The 15,000-nt window shown below is 44.1% G+C and overlaps 1 protein-coding gene across 1 annotated transcript in view; it reads right to left on the minus strand.

Moving 5' to 3' along the window:
* The window catches only part of LOC135089323 (muscarinic acetylcholine receptor DM1-like), a 250,396-nt gene extending 239,307 nt beyond the window's left edge, over positions 1 to 11,089 (minus strand). The window contains 2 exon segments of the mRNA XM_063984868.1: positions 2,592 to 2,957; positions 10,762 to 11,089. The gene's annotated coding sequence lies outside the window, so the exon portion shown is untranslated.
* Between the last annotated feature and the right edge of the window lie 3,911 nt (positions 11,090 to 15,000).

Raw genomic sequence — 15,000 nt, forward strand, 5'->3', positions numbered from 1 at the left:
GATGTAAAAAAATAAAGAAATAAATTAAATAATCTACCTGAAAAATGTTAAAGAAAATGGAAAAATAATGTTGGATGAGAGAGAGAGAGAGAGAGAGAGAGAGAGAGAGAGAGAGAGAGAGAGAGAGAGAGAGAGAGAGAGAGAGAGATAATAAGCTCTCCCAGATCCCCACTACAACATAAGCGATAAAAGAAGAGAAAATGAAAACACGAACAGAGAGAGAGAGAGAGAGAGAGAGAGAGAGAGAGAGAGAGAGAGAGAGAGAGAGAGAGAGAGAGTATATAAGGAAAACCCACTTCCCTCCACCGCTATCATCAACATCTCTTGACACAATCACTAAGGAAGGAGGGAAGCGAGATGAGGTTGACTCCTTCACTCTCTTCCTTCACTCTCTTCCTTCATTTCGTTCCTTCCTTCTCTTCTTCTCTACTTCCTTCTCTTCCTTCCTTTCCTACTTCGTCCTTCGCTCTCTTTCCTTCTATTTTCTTCGTTCTTTTCTCTTCCTTCTTTCTCTTTCCTTATTTTCTTCCTTCTCTCCTTCTCTTCTCTTCTTTCTTTCTTTGGTTCGTCCTTCTCTCTCTTTTTCCATCTTTTGTTTTTTTCTTCTTTTCTCTTCTCTCTCGTCTTTCTTCTTTCTTTGTTTTTATTCTTTCTTCTTCTTTCTCTCTATAGACCTTCTTTCTATTTTCTTGCTTTATTCTCTGTTTTCTCTCCTTTCTTTTCCCTCTTTTCCCTTCCTTCCCTCCTACTACTACTACTACTACTACTACGACTCTCTCTCTCTCTCTCTCTCTCTCTCTCTCTCTCTCTCTCTCTCTCTCTCTCTCTCTCTCTCTCTCTCTCTCTCTCTCTCTCTCTCTCTCTTTCCTCCTTCGTTCCATTTCCTTCCTTCTCTTCTCTCCTTTTCCTTCTTTATTCTCTTCCATTCCTTCTATACTTTTCCTTTTTCGTTTTCTTTCCTATCTTCTTCATTCCCTCCTTCCCGCCAGCATCATAAAGGAATTTTCTTCTCCTTCCTCCTTTCCTTCATTCCTTCCTTCACAATAAACATAATAAACAATTCTTTCTTCTCTTTTTCTTTCTTTTCTTTTCCTTTTTTCATGTCTCCTTTTCATCACTAAAGTATCTAACATCTGTCTCTCTTTTTCCTTCCTTCCTTCCTTCCTTTCTCATCAAATACATCTTTTCTCTATTCTCCTCCCTCTCCCTCTTCCTTCTCTCTTTCATTCCTTTTTTTCTCCTTTCCTTCCTTCATTCAATATAGAACCAGATATTTTTCTCCCTTATCCTTCCTTTCTTCCTTCTCTTCTCATTCCTTCAATATAGAACCAGACACTTCCCTCCCTTCCTTCATCTTCATTCCTTCTTTTCTCCTTTCCTTCAATAGAAACCTAAGCATTCACTTTTCACCCTTCTTCCTTCCTTCCTTCCTTCCTTCCTTCCTTCCTTCTTTCCTGCAACATAAACCCAAAACATCCATTTTACTCGTACATCTCTCTGCCTCCTTCCCTCCCTCGTTCCTTCAATATAGAACCAAAGACACTTCCCTCCTTCACTTTTCTTCCTTCCTTCCTTCTTTCCTTACCACCAAACACATCTAGCAACACCATTCCTTCTCCCCCTCCCTCCCTCTCTCTCTCCCTTCCTTCCTTCCTTCCGCCGCCTCGCCTTCCACCCTCTTCCTTCGTGTCTTCCTCGCCTCTTACCAAGATACCGCCTAAAGGTTCAAAGAGGGAGTTATTCCGCGCATCAGCTCAAAGAGAGAGTTATTCGGCACGGCAAAAGTGAACACATGCTTTCTTATGGCTGTGTGTGTGTGTGTGTGTGTGTGTGTGTGTATATGTGTTGGAATTTACTGTGTGAAGCCACCAAGAGAGAGAGAGAGAGAGAGAGAAAGTGTGTGTGTGTGTGTGTGTGTGTTGGAACAGTTGGGGAAAAAATTTGCTTCAAGATGAATGAGAGTCGTGGGAAATTAAACGGCAGCGTCAACACTGCCACGCCCACACCAACACTGCTACAACACTGCTACACCCACGCCAACACTGCTACACCCCTACTACACCCACACCAACACTGCTACACACCTGCAACACTACTACAACTTTTCTACACCCACGCTAACACTGTTACACCCACGCCAAACACAGCAACACCCCTGCAACACCCACACCAACACTTCTACACCCTTGCAACACTCGCCACCTCTGCAACACCCCCGCCACCACTGTTACACCCACAACACCCCCGGCAAGAGAAAACGGGACGCGCATTGCCACATTTTCCCTCGTGTTACCTCAGCGCCTTTTCAGGAGAGACAAAAATGAAAAAAAAGCGGAATGAATAAGAGAGAATGAAAGGGAATGGCCCGCAGCTGGGAGAGGAGAGGAGAGGAGAGGAGGGAGAGGAGGGAGAGCAGAGAGAGGCAGGCAGGCGTGTCTTCCTCCCTTCCTCCCTCCCTCCTTCCCTCCTTCCCTCTCCCTCTCTCCCTCCCTGTCATCTCAGGATCCTTCCCTCCTTTATCTCTCCTTCGCCTCTTCTCGTGCGGAATCACACGTGTTAATTAAAGGACAGGTACAGCCAGCCACACTTACCTTCACTGTTCACACCTGCGCCGCCTCCTTCCTTCAGTGGGGCGTGGAGAGAAGGCGGTGGAGAGAAGGCGGTGGAGAGAAGGCGTTCCTCCACTTGATCCGGGAGAGTGGAGGGAAGGTGTCCACTACTTGTCCTCCTCCTCCTCCTCCTCCTTCTCCTCCAGTACACGGGGAGAAGTGGAGAAGTTTGGATCGTTCACCTCCGCGGATCGTCTTGGATAGAGTGGGATCGGCGGTTCTCTCTTGGTGTATTGATTAGTGGAGCAAAGTTTCCTCCAGTTTGGGTGAGGCGTGGAGCAGTTTTCCTCCACCTGACGAGCGGGAGAAGCTTCAGTTCAGCCTCAGTTCATCTCAAGCCGCCCACTTCTGCATCAGTCAAGCCTAGAATTACCCTCCTCTCCCTCTCACTTACTGCACACTGACGCACTCTCTCTCTCTCTTCTACCTTGGCACTCGATCTACTCTAAGTGGCACTATCTACCTTAAGTGGCGTTCTCTATCTACCTTTCCTGGCACTGTTTCGTTAGGTTGGCACTTCCTATCGAGTTTTTTGGCACTCCTTGGTTAGCCTTGGCACTCTATCTATCTTTCTTGGCACTACTTGGTTAGCTTTGGCACTATCTACCGTAAGTGGCACTCTATCTACCTTTCTTGGCACTCCTTGGTTAACTTTGGCAATCTATCTACCTTAAGTGGCACTCCAGCACACTATCTATCTTTGGCACTGGTTAGCTTGGCACTCTATACATCTATCTTAAGTGGCACTAACACACTACTACCTTTGACATTCTTTGGTTAGTTTGTCGCTCTATCTTAAGTGGCACTCTCTAGCAGACTATTTACCCTTGGCACTGGTTAGCTTAAGTGGCACCCTATCTACCTATCTTAGCACTACTGGGTTACCTTACTTGGCACACTTCATCTATTTCACTAGCTTGGTATTCCCTATCAACCTGAAGTGGCGTTCTCTGGATAACTTTCTTGCCTCTTCCTATCTATCACAGTCGACGCTCCCTATCTACTTTGGTTGGCATTTCCTAGTTAACTGTGGGTTTTCGGGGGAGACTAACACGAAAAGAGTAACCGTCAGGCTTTGGGAGCAGTACCAAGCTGGCTATCACTCTAGGTGGGAACAGACACAAGCTGAGAGAGGAGCGGCTACATATCAAGCGTCTCTGGGTAGTCTATGGGGCAACACACACCCACGCTGAGGGAATGAGTGTCAGGTGTTGGGGGACAGACTAACCAAGCTGGCTATCACTCTAGGTGGGAACATACACACGCTGAGAGGAGCGGCTACATATCAAGTGTTCCTGGGTAGTTATGGGGCAACACACACCCACGCTGAGGGAATGAGCGTCAGGCGTTGAGGGACAGACTAACACGACCGAAGCAGGCTGGCTATCAGTGTATGGGCAATAACCACATGGCCTCAGTATTACGTGGGGGTCATCAGCCTCTGGGAACAGCGGTAACATGCCCTAAATGTCCCAGGGTGTCACTGCAGCGGGCAATAACCACGTACTCTTTCCTCTATATGAGCCTCACTAAGTCCTGCCCACACACCTGCCTCTAATATCAGCTACAGTAAATCTTTCCAAGTAATATCCACCATAGATTATCTTACAGTAAATATTAACACGTACTCCCGCCGCAATACTGTACCTATATAAGGGAACACAAGGGAGTACAAAGGAGGGACAAACAGCAGCATGTCTATTGGCCCTTATGAGTGTTGATATTCTGTACCTATATAAGGGAACACAAGGGAGTACAAAGGAAGGACAAACAGCAGCATGTCCATTGGCTATTACGAAAACTGGTGATAAGCTACACTAGTCGAAAGGTCAGGATAATAAAGACGAAGGTTCCTCCCCACCTACAGAATACAGGTAAATACAGGTAAATACAGCCAAGTATCCTGTACCTGGTTGAAATTACAGGTGAGATCAAGGAATACCTGGCCACTAGTATCCCTATAAAGTATTGTAAAGGAACTGTACTCCATTATCCCTATAGAATAAAGGATTTGTACCTATCATATAAAGTACCGTAGAGGAAGTGTAACCAATGTCCCTATGAAGTACTGCAAAGGAACTGTACCTGCCATCCCTATAAAGTACTGTATTAATAAATGAATAGATAAACAAACAAGGATCATTATACAACGTTATGAAGCAGATTGAATAATGGGAAACAAATAACAAAATACATAGCAATACGTAATAAAATGAATAATAACACACTGAAAGCCAAAAATAAACAAGTAAATCATGAAATAAATAGAAATAAAAAAAAATTGAGAACATGCTAAGAATAAAATAACAAATAAATAAAAGAAAAAACAATATATGGTTGAAATATAAACAAAACAACATTATCAATCCCTCCTATCTCTCTCTCTCTCTCTCTCTCTCTCTCTCTCTCTCTCTCTCTCTCTCTCTCTCTCTCTCTCTCTCTCTCTCTCTCTCTGAACACACGTAGAACCAAACCTAACCTAAATAAACCATTAAAAAAAAAAACAATAACAAAATCATAACAGTAACAACAAAACTACAATATTACCAATCTCTCTCTCTCTCTCTCTCTCTCTCTCTCTCTCTCTCTCTCTCTCTCTCTCTCTCTCTCTCTCTCTCTCTCTACCTCAACAAAAACCTAAACAAACCACAAAAATAACAATGAAAACCACTAACAACGCCCCCTACAACTTCCCTCCCCAACCCAAAACTACGTGGAACATTAACTGACCTTCACATTCCACCCCTTCCCTCCCCTTCCCACCCCTTCCTTACCCCTACCTCAGCCGAGACAATCTTCCACACACACACGCACACACAGAGCCTAGAGGAGGACACGAAATTAACCGAGGGGAAATTTATATCTCCTCTTATAACTGGGAAGAAAGCTTAGCAGGGGGCAGCCACCAGCCAAGACTTCCTTATCAGATCTATGGGGCCCCTCCTAGGCAGCGGTCTTAGGTTTGGTACTCCCGTTTTCTTTCATGTTTTTTTTTTTTAAGTTTCCCCCGCCCAGAGCACCACGATTACTTGATTGTTCTTGGTTTTCTATTGCTTGGCTTTTTATTATCTCTCTCTCTCTGTGTCTCTCTGAATGTTTTATCCTTCCTTATCGTATTTTTTATTGTTTTGTTATTTTTTTGTCTGTTTACCTCTTCTGCTTCATCTTTTCTTGTCTTATTGTTTTTTTCATCCTCCTATGTTATTTTTCTTCGTCCTATTATTGTTTTTTTTTATCTTATTTCTTCTTTCCTATCTCTTCTATCTAGTTTACCTTTGCTATTATTGCTATTTTATCTATCTCTTTTATCTTTCTTTATCTTATTATTTTTTTCTTATCTTGCCTTCTTTTTATCCTCTACTTTCCCTTTCTTATCCTATCATCATTATCAATCTACCTTTTTTTCTCTTTAATCCTTTCTACATCATTTCCTATCCTATCTTTATTGCATCTGTCTTTTCTCTTACTTTTCTTTCTCTACTTGACTTCAATCGGTATCTTTTTTGTTCTCTCTCTCTCTCTCTCTCTCTCTCTCTCTCTCTCTCTCTCTCTCTCTCTCTCTCTCTCTCTCTCTCTCTCTCTCTCTCTCTCTTAGTTCTAACCTGTTACATAAAACATTACAAACTTAGTACATTCTATATTTGTACAGATACACAAATAAAAGAAGAAGAAGAAGAAGAAGATAAGAAAGAGAAGAGAAGAAGAGGAAAAGGGAAGAAAACGAAGAAGAAAAAGAAACAGGAGAAAAGACAGGAGAAAAGGATGAGAAAAAGGAAAAGAAGAAAAAAAGAAGATTCAAGAACAAAAAAGAATAAGAACAAGAAGAAAGGAACAAGAACACAAGAAGAAGACGAAGAAGAAAAATAATAAGCTTCTGTAAAACAACAATGAGAAAAATACTTAACAATAAACAATAACAAAAAAATAAATAAAAATAAACAAGGTAAATGAACATATAAATAAATAACCTTAGCTTGCATTTTTTATACATATATTTTAATGGGTAACTCCTCCATTTATTTATTTATTCACAACATTACCCCTTACTTTCTTTTAAAGCCCTCTCTTCCCTGTTAATAAACGTCACCACTCGTTTATTCTACTATTATTATCATCATTATCATTGTTATTGTTGTTATTCGTGTACGTTTTTCATTATTTATTCATTATTTATCACTTTCTTTACGGCCGGTTGGATCAAAGACAGAGAGAGAGAGAGAGAGAGAGAGAGAGAGAGAGAGAGAGAGAGAGAGAGAGAGAAAGAGGTACGGTTGGTCAGGTAAGGCAAGGTAAGGCAAGATAAGACTATGTAAGGTAAATAAGATAATGAAAATAATGAAGGAAGAGGCGAGAAGGAAGGAGGAATGGATAGGTATGAGAAGATACGAAGATATAAATAGTAAACAGAATGAAGGAAATGATGAAGGAAGAAGCAGAGAGAGGGAGAAGGAATGGACAGATAAGACGAGATAAGGAAGTAAATAATGTAAAACAGCACGAAAGAAGAGACAGAGAGAAAAAAAATATGAATAAGTAAGACAAATTAAGACACAAACAGTAAGTAAGATGAAGTAAAGATGAAGGGAGAGGCGGAGAGAGAGGGAGGGAGGAGGGCTTCAGGTGGGCTGGGTAAGGCAAGGTAAGGGCCACACAGCTAATTAATCACCCGTGCACCTGGCCACACTGGAGCAGACCCAGGTGGACTTAAGGGAGCCCAGGATGAAAAGACACCAAGGAATTTTTTTTCTTTAATGTGATTGATTGAGTGTCTCACCTTCCCTGACTGACTGATAGACTGACTGACTGAATGACTGACTGGTTGACTGGCTGACGTGTGTGGGTTTCTCTTGTTTGTCTTTACGTTTGTTCTTATATGTGTGACCACCTGGCTGATTTATTGATTGACTGACTGACTGACTGACTGACTGACTGACTGACTGACTAGTTATCTATATTGTGTGTGTCTATTTTCCTTAATATTCCTGTTCCTATTAGTTTTTTTTTTTTTTAAGTAACTGACTGACTGACTGACTGACTGACTGATTGACTGGCGAGTCCCAAAACAAGCTGACTGATGCGACTTTAAATTAACTGATACATTTCTTGACTGATTGACTGACTGCCTTGTAACTCTTTTCGGAAACTGAATGAAGCAGTAAATCCATGAATTAGTCTTTGCCCTGGCTGACCATTGACTGAGTGCTGACTGAAGTGTTGATCGTAACTTGAAGCACAGTCATAATTCTAGAAACACCATTTACTTAACTGAATTACTGACTACAAAGCTCACTTATCTAACTGTTATTTACGGAAGACTTCACTGCATTTAACTGATCCACTGCTGAATCTTCAACTACCATAATCACAGTCCTACGAATCCCACTGACTTACTGAACAACAGAACACATCACTCACTTACCTAACAACTCTTTACTGACCGTAAACTAAACTGAATTTCATTGATCTGCCACAATTGCTATCCTCTGCTGCTGAGCTCTGTCTACTGAACGCATGGACTGACTCAGATTTACCCCTGCCAACTTAATGATCACTATTGTTTTGACTGACCGACCGACCGACTGACTGACTGACTGAAGTAAACGTAAGTAATGAAATCCACATTTTATTTACAAATGAGTAGATTTAAACATTGTGGACTGATTGACTGACTGACTGACTGACTGACTGAAGGAAGTAAACATGAAAATCACATAATATCTACAGATGAGTAAATTTAAACACTGTGGGCTGACTGACTGACTAAGTGACTGACTGACTGACGACTGACTGACGACTGACTGACTGACTGAAGGAGGTTAACATGAAAACCACATTATATTTACAACTGAGGTGGATTTAAACACAATGCCCTGACCGACCGACCGACTGACTGACTGACTGACTGACAAACGGAAAAATAACCAGTCACTTAAATCAAATATCTTCGACACAAACACGTTGAAACACGGTGCACTGACTGACCGACTGACTGACTGACTGACTGACTAAATGAATGAATGAATGAATGGCCGACTAATGAAACTAATCAATCCCCAATACAATCAAATTACTGAGCTGAAGACCCCACTGACTCACTACTGGCTCACTGACTGACTAACTGACACACACACGCACACACATACACACTGACTGACTCACAGAACTAGAAAAGATGAGAAAAAGAAAACTAAAAAAATATTAAAAACTGGCTGATTGACTGACTCATCGACTGACTTAACTGAAAGGCTGATTCCACTTGACTGATCGTTGTGTGTCCTAAAAAGCCCCTAATTGCGCGATTCACTGACCCGCGAAATGACTTAGTGATTAATGAAATGACTACTGATTTTTTTCCCGCCCAAAAAATTCATCCCTTCTAAAGATCCCGATATTGGCTCACTGACTCAATGACTGACTAGCTGACTGGCTACTTGGCCGGATGGATGGCTGACTGAGTGGCTGAGTGGCTGGATGGATGGATGGATGACCGACTGACTGAATGAATGAATGAATTAATTAATGAATGAATGGCTGGCTGGCTGGCTGACTGACTGACTGACTGACTGACTGACTGGCAGTTTATTCATTTTAGTAAATAGATGACTGACTGACTAACTGGCTGACTGACTGAGCGAGTGACTGACTTTCTGGATGGCTGTCTGGAAAACTGAGCAGTAATTTATGTTACCCATTGACTGATTGGCAATGACTGAACACTTAAGTCAGCTAATAATTGACTGACTTGCTGGAAGACTGAAGTATTTATTTACATCAGCGAGAGAATTACTGAGTAACCGATTGACTGACTAACTAAGATTGAACGTTCATTTACTTAGCTAATGACTGACTGACTGATTAACTGACTGAACGAAAATTAAACATCTATTTATACTATGTAATGAATGACTGACAGACTGACTGACTGACCCAAAGACTGAACACTCATTTTTGTTAGATAATAACTGACTGACTGACTGACTGACTGACTGATGAATAACAGGAAAACTGAAGGCAAAGTTACGATAGGTAATGACTGATTGACTGACTGACTGAAATCCCAAAAAAGTTTCAGTTATTCTGACTGAGTACCAGGACGAGTGGCTTGTCTGACTGATTGACAGACTGACTGAAGTTTTCCTTATAAGTTCAAATTGTCTTCACTGATTAGAAAAAGAAGTGACTTGCCTGACTGACTATTGACTCACTGAAGGATCGCATAGGACAGTTAAGTAAGCTAATAATTTGTTTACTGACTGACTAACTGACTGACTAGTTGGGTGGCTTTAAGGTGCTCCAGAACTGAACTCACTCAACTGAAAGATTTGACTGACTGACTGGAAGACTAGACTAACTGAGCTGACCTAGTAACCTACTGATAGAACTACTGACTCGCTGAGGCCTGACTGATCTGTGAACTGACTTACTAACAAACTAACTGAAAACTATCGAGTGAATGACTGAGCCAAACTTATAGACTGACTGACTAATCGACTAATAGCCACCTGACTGACTGACTGACTGACTGACTGACTGATGTACTGATACACCGAATGAATGGCTTAACTGTTAACTAACTTATCGAATAACTTACTAATTAATCAACTGACTGACTGACTGACTGGGTGACTGAGTGACTGAGGTAAGGCTTGACTGACTGACTGACACAGAAGGCGGCGGGAGGGAGAGGGAGGCCAGGCAGGTCCAGAGCTGCTGGTGGTGGGCGTGGAGGCGGTGGGCGTACACACACACACACACACACACACACACTCACACCTCACACTCACACACACACACACACACACACACACACACACACACGGTATTAGGCACTGTACGTTTAGCGGTCATGGCGATTATTTAACAGAGTGTGAACTTTTAGGCGGTGGGCGGCGGGTGGGCGGGTCACCACCACCATCACCACCATCACCACCACCACCGCCGCCGCCGCCGCCGCCGCCGCCGGGTCAGGCCTCGCTGGCCGGATGGACGCGAGCAGTTCACTGATTTACAAACGGATTTACAACTTCCAACTTTTTTTATGCATATACATATCAATTTAATTATGCGGTTTATTTTTGTGATTTTTTTTATGTGGCAGGATCGATTATTTTGTGGTTTAATTGACAGTTTTGTAGATGTGTATCACCTTTACCTGTCTGTTTCCCGAGACAGCGAGGGGCGCGCCGCCGCTCACCGCGCGCCGCCTCGGCCACACATGGTGGTGCACTCAAAAAAAGCCAAGTGTCCGGTCACTCGCGGGCCACGACTCGGGGCCACGCCGGGGCGCGCGGGGCCGCCCAGGCAGCGTGGCGTGGGCCTGGGTGGGCGGGGGGCGCGGTGTCACCTGGAGGAGGGGGCGGTGCGGGGCGGTGCGGGGCTGCTGTCAGTGCCGGGGCCGCCGCACGAGTGACCCAGCCTCCGTCCCGGCCCCCACCGCCGGCGCCGCCACGCCGCCCACGTTGTCGTACACACCTGCTCCACTAATCGTTACCCCCCGCCGCCCGAAATGATATGCACACTGGAGCAGCGGGCGTGCAGGGGCCGCCCCAGGGGCACCACGACAGGGCAAGGCGCCGGGGACGCCCTGGGCGGTGCCAAGACACGGGGCGCTGCGGACACTTATCAAATGTTAAAGTGTTTCCATGCCGCGGCCTCACCTTTATGCCCCTCCGGCGGGGGGCGTCGCGGGGGGCGGCACGCAGCGGGGGGCACGGACACCTCGCTTCGTGGTGCCCAGGCCAGGCCACGGCGAGGTGAAGGGCGCCGGGCACGTCTGCAAACACGCACAATCGCCCTGCCCGAGGGAGGGGGAGGCGACCCCTGCCACGCTCGCCCGACACTTTGAATTAAACGCCCGCGTCGTGCGTCAGGCAGCGCTGCCACGCCCCCATGACGCGGGGGGCGGGGCGGGGCGGGGCGGGGGCGGGGGGCCAAGAATGATTCGGAGGAGGAAGTCGAAACATGGACGGAGACGAGGAGGGAATGTGAGATGATGGGGCACGAGGAGGGGGGAGGGGAGGGGAGGAGGAGGGAGGGAGAGGAGAGGGGAGGAGGGAAAGGGGGGGAGAGGAAGGGTGTTAAATGACCAGGCAAGAAAACTATAAGAAGAATGAATGACAACAAAGTGCAAAGGACAAAAGGTTCACATATTTGATGTCACGAGGCGAGAAACAAACAAACACACACACACGCGTACACACACACACACACACACACACACACACACACACACACTCACAAAACACACACACACACACACACACACACACACACACACACACACACACACACGACGTTTACATATGTGTTAATAAACTGTGGTCACAGCAAGAGTCCAATACGTGAAGAAAGAGGAAGGAGGAGGAGGAGGAGTAGGCTAGAATGAGTTCAGGTGTGATCGTGTGCACTCAGTAAGGACACCTGCACACACACACACACACACACACACACACACACACACAGATGTACATTAGAATTCGACGCAGAGCTACGCAATTTCAAAGGGAAAAAATAGTCCACACACACACACACACACACACACACACACACACACACACACACACACACACACACACACACACACACGATCCAATGAACGTTTACATATATCCAGTTTTTTAGTGTGTGCGTGAGAGAGAGAGAGACAGAGAGAGAGAGAGAGAGAGAGAGAGAGAGAGAGAGAGAGAGAGAGAGAGAGAGAGAGAGAGAGAGAGAGAGAGAGAGAGAGAGAGAGAGAGAGAGAGAGAGAGAGAGAGAGAGAGAGAGAGAGAGAGTACATAAAACACATTCTGTCTTCCTTCCTAAATCTCCCTCTCCCTCTTTTCCTTCTTTCCTCCTTCTCTTCTTTCTTCTTCCTTCTTCCTAAACTTCCCTTCTTCTTTCCTTCCTTCCTCCTTATTAATGTTTTTTTTCTTTTTTTCTTTCTCTCCTCAGTGGTGCTCTCTCTCTCTCTCTCTCTCTCTCTCTCTCTCTCTCTCTCTCTCTCTCTCTCTTCTCTCTCTCTCTCTCTCTCTCTCTCTCTCTCTAGATCTTGTTAACTACCTCACCCATTCCTTACACCCTCCAGTCCTCTCTCTCTCTTTCTCTTTCTTTCTCTCTCTCTCTCTCTCTCTCTCTCTCTCTCTCTCTCTCTCTCTCTCTCTCTCTCTTGAGAATCGTGGCTCGCTAAACACAAATTACTTTCTGTGGCCAAGTCATTTAATAAGTCCGTGCACACACACACACACACACACACACACACACACACACACACACACACACACACACACACTTTCAGCTTCTTTTTCCTTTATTTTTTCTTTCGTTTTCTTTAGTTCTCCCTCAATAGATACGTTTTAGAATGTCGTGGCCGTTTTCTTCCGTCTTTCTTTCTTTTTCACTCACCACTGCCCTCCTCCTCTTCCTCCCTCCTCCTCCTCCTCCTCCTCCTCCTCCTCCTCCTCTTCCTCGTCTTCAACACCTCCTCTCTGGCCTCTTCCTCTTCCTTTTCCTTTTTCTTCTTCTTCGCTTTGTTCCTCTTATTCCTATTCCAACGGCACCCTCTTCCTCCTCCTCTTCCTCCTCCTCCTCCTCCTCCTCCTCTTTCTCCTCCTCCTCCTTCTTTAGCCATCGCATGTTCTTCCTCTTCTTCCTTTTCCTCCTACATTGCTTCCTCTTCCTTCTCACTCTCCAGCACCACCATCCTCCTCCTCCTCCTCCTCCTCCTCCCTCCTCCTCCTCCTCCTCTTTTCATTCATCTTTTTATTTATATTTCTCACTTTCTTACAAAATACAAAGCTTAGAAAATAAAGAAGAGACGCAGCAGAGGGAGGAGGAGGAGGAGGAGGAGGGAGGAGGAGGAGGAGGAGGAGGAGGTGGAGGAGGAAGAGGAGGACTTTTCGCGATTCAGTTGTCCGCAGGAATTTTCTCCTCGATGTTGGAGGAAAGGAGAGAGAGAGAGAGAGAGAGAGAGAGAGAGAGAGAGGAGAGAGAGAGAGAGAGGAGAGAGAGAGAGAGAGAGAGAGAGAGAGAGAGAGAGAGAGAGAGAGAGAAAGGAAAAGAAAGGAGGTAAAGAAGAAAAATACAAATGAAAGTGAAGAGATGGAGGAAAGAATGAAAGTAGGAGAGAAAAGAAAATGAGGAGAAAGAAAATAAAGAAAAGGAAGACGTTAAAGAAAAAAAATACGAATGAATGGAGAAGAAAAGACATGGAAAGGAGAGAGAGAGAGAGAGAGAGAGAGAGAGAGAGAGAGAGAGAGAGAGAGAGAGAGAGAGAGAGAGAGAGAGAGAGAGAGAGAGAGAGAGAATGACAAAGAAGCGGAAAATTTGACACGAGAAACACAAGAATGGAAGGAGCGAAGGAAGGGGGCGAAGGAAGGGGAGTGAAGGAAGGGGAAGGAAGCATCCATGACACTCACAGGTGATGGGCGAACTTTGTTAATCTCACACTGACAGGCCGAAAGTTGGTGATGGGAGGGGAAGGGAAGGGGAAGAGGGGAAGGGGAGGAGAAGGAGGAGGAAGAGAAGAAGTGGAAGCAGAAGGAAATGAGGAGGAAGGGGTATGAAAAGGGAAGTGAAAAAGCGTGAAAAGAAGATAAATGTGAGGAAGAGAAAGGGGGAATTGAAGGGGAAGGAAAGGGGAAGAGGAGGAAGAGAGAAAAAAGTAGAAGAAAGTGAAAACAAGTGATAAAAAAGCAAAAAAAATAAAGGAGAGTTGAAAAGTAGTTATGAAAGAAAGAGGGAAGTAGAGAAAATGGTAATAAAAAGAGGGAAAGAAGAAAGAGGAGAAAAGAAATCATAAGGAATTAAAATCAAGAAAAGATTAAAAAAAGATGGAAGAAAAGGATGAAAAGAGGATGAAGGAAAGAAGGAGAGCGTGGAAGAAGAGGAAATGAGGAAGAGAATAAAACGAAAAGGAGAGAGACAAAGAAAGAGAGAGATAAAGAAAAAGAAAAAAAAAACACTGAGGTTGTATTTGGAAGAGTAATAAAAAATAAAAAGCATACAATGGATTTTGTTAAGTAGTAATAGTAGTAGTAGTAGTAATAGTAGTAGTAGTAATAGTAGTAGTAGTAGTAGTAGTAGTAGTAGTAGTAGTAGTAGTAGTAGTAGTAGTGTTAAGTTTCAGTCTTAGCTATTACTTGTCCACGTATCAAGTTACTGAGTAAATATGAAGAAAGTCTAGACACTTCCTCCTCTCTCTATTCAGTATTAGTAGCAGACGATAAAAAATAAATAATAAAAAAAGAGGAATAAAAAGAAAAAAATACAAAAAAATGGGAAAAAGAGGAAAAGTAACGTGATATGAAAGGAAAGAGAGAGAGAAGGCGAAAAGTGAAAGGAAAGAAGAAAGACGGAAGAAAGAGAGAGGAGATAAACTAGTGAATTACTAAGAGAAACTAGAAAAAAATAG

This window comes from Scylla paramamosain, chromosome 32 (genome assembly GCF_035594125.1).
Source record: "Scylla paramamosain isolate STU-SP2022 chromosome 32, ASM3559412v1, whole genome shotgun sequence".
Taxonomy (NCBI): Eukaryota; Metazoa; Arthropoda; class Malacostraca; order Decapoda; family Portunidae; genus Scylla; species Scylla paramamosain.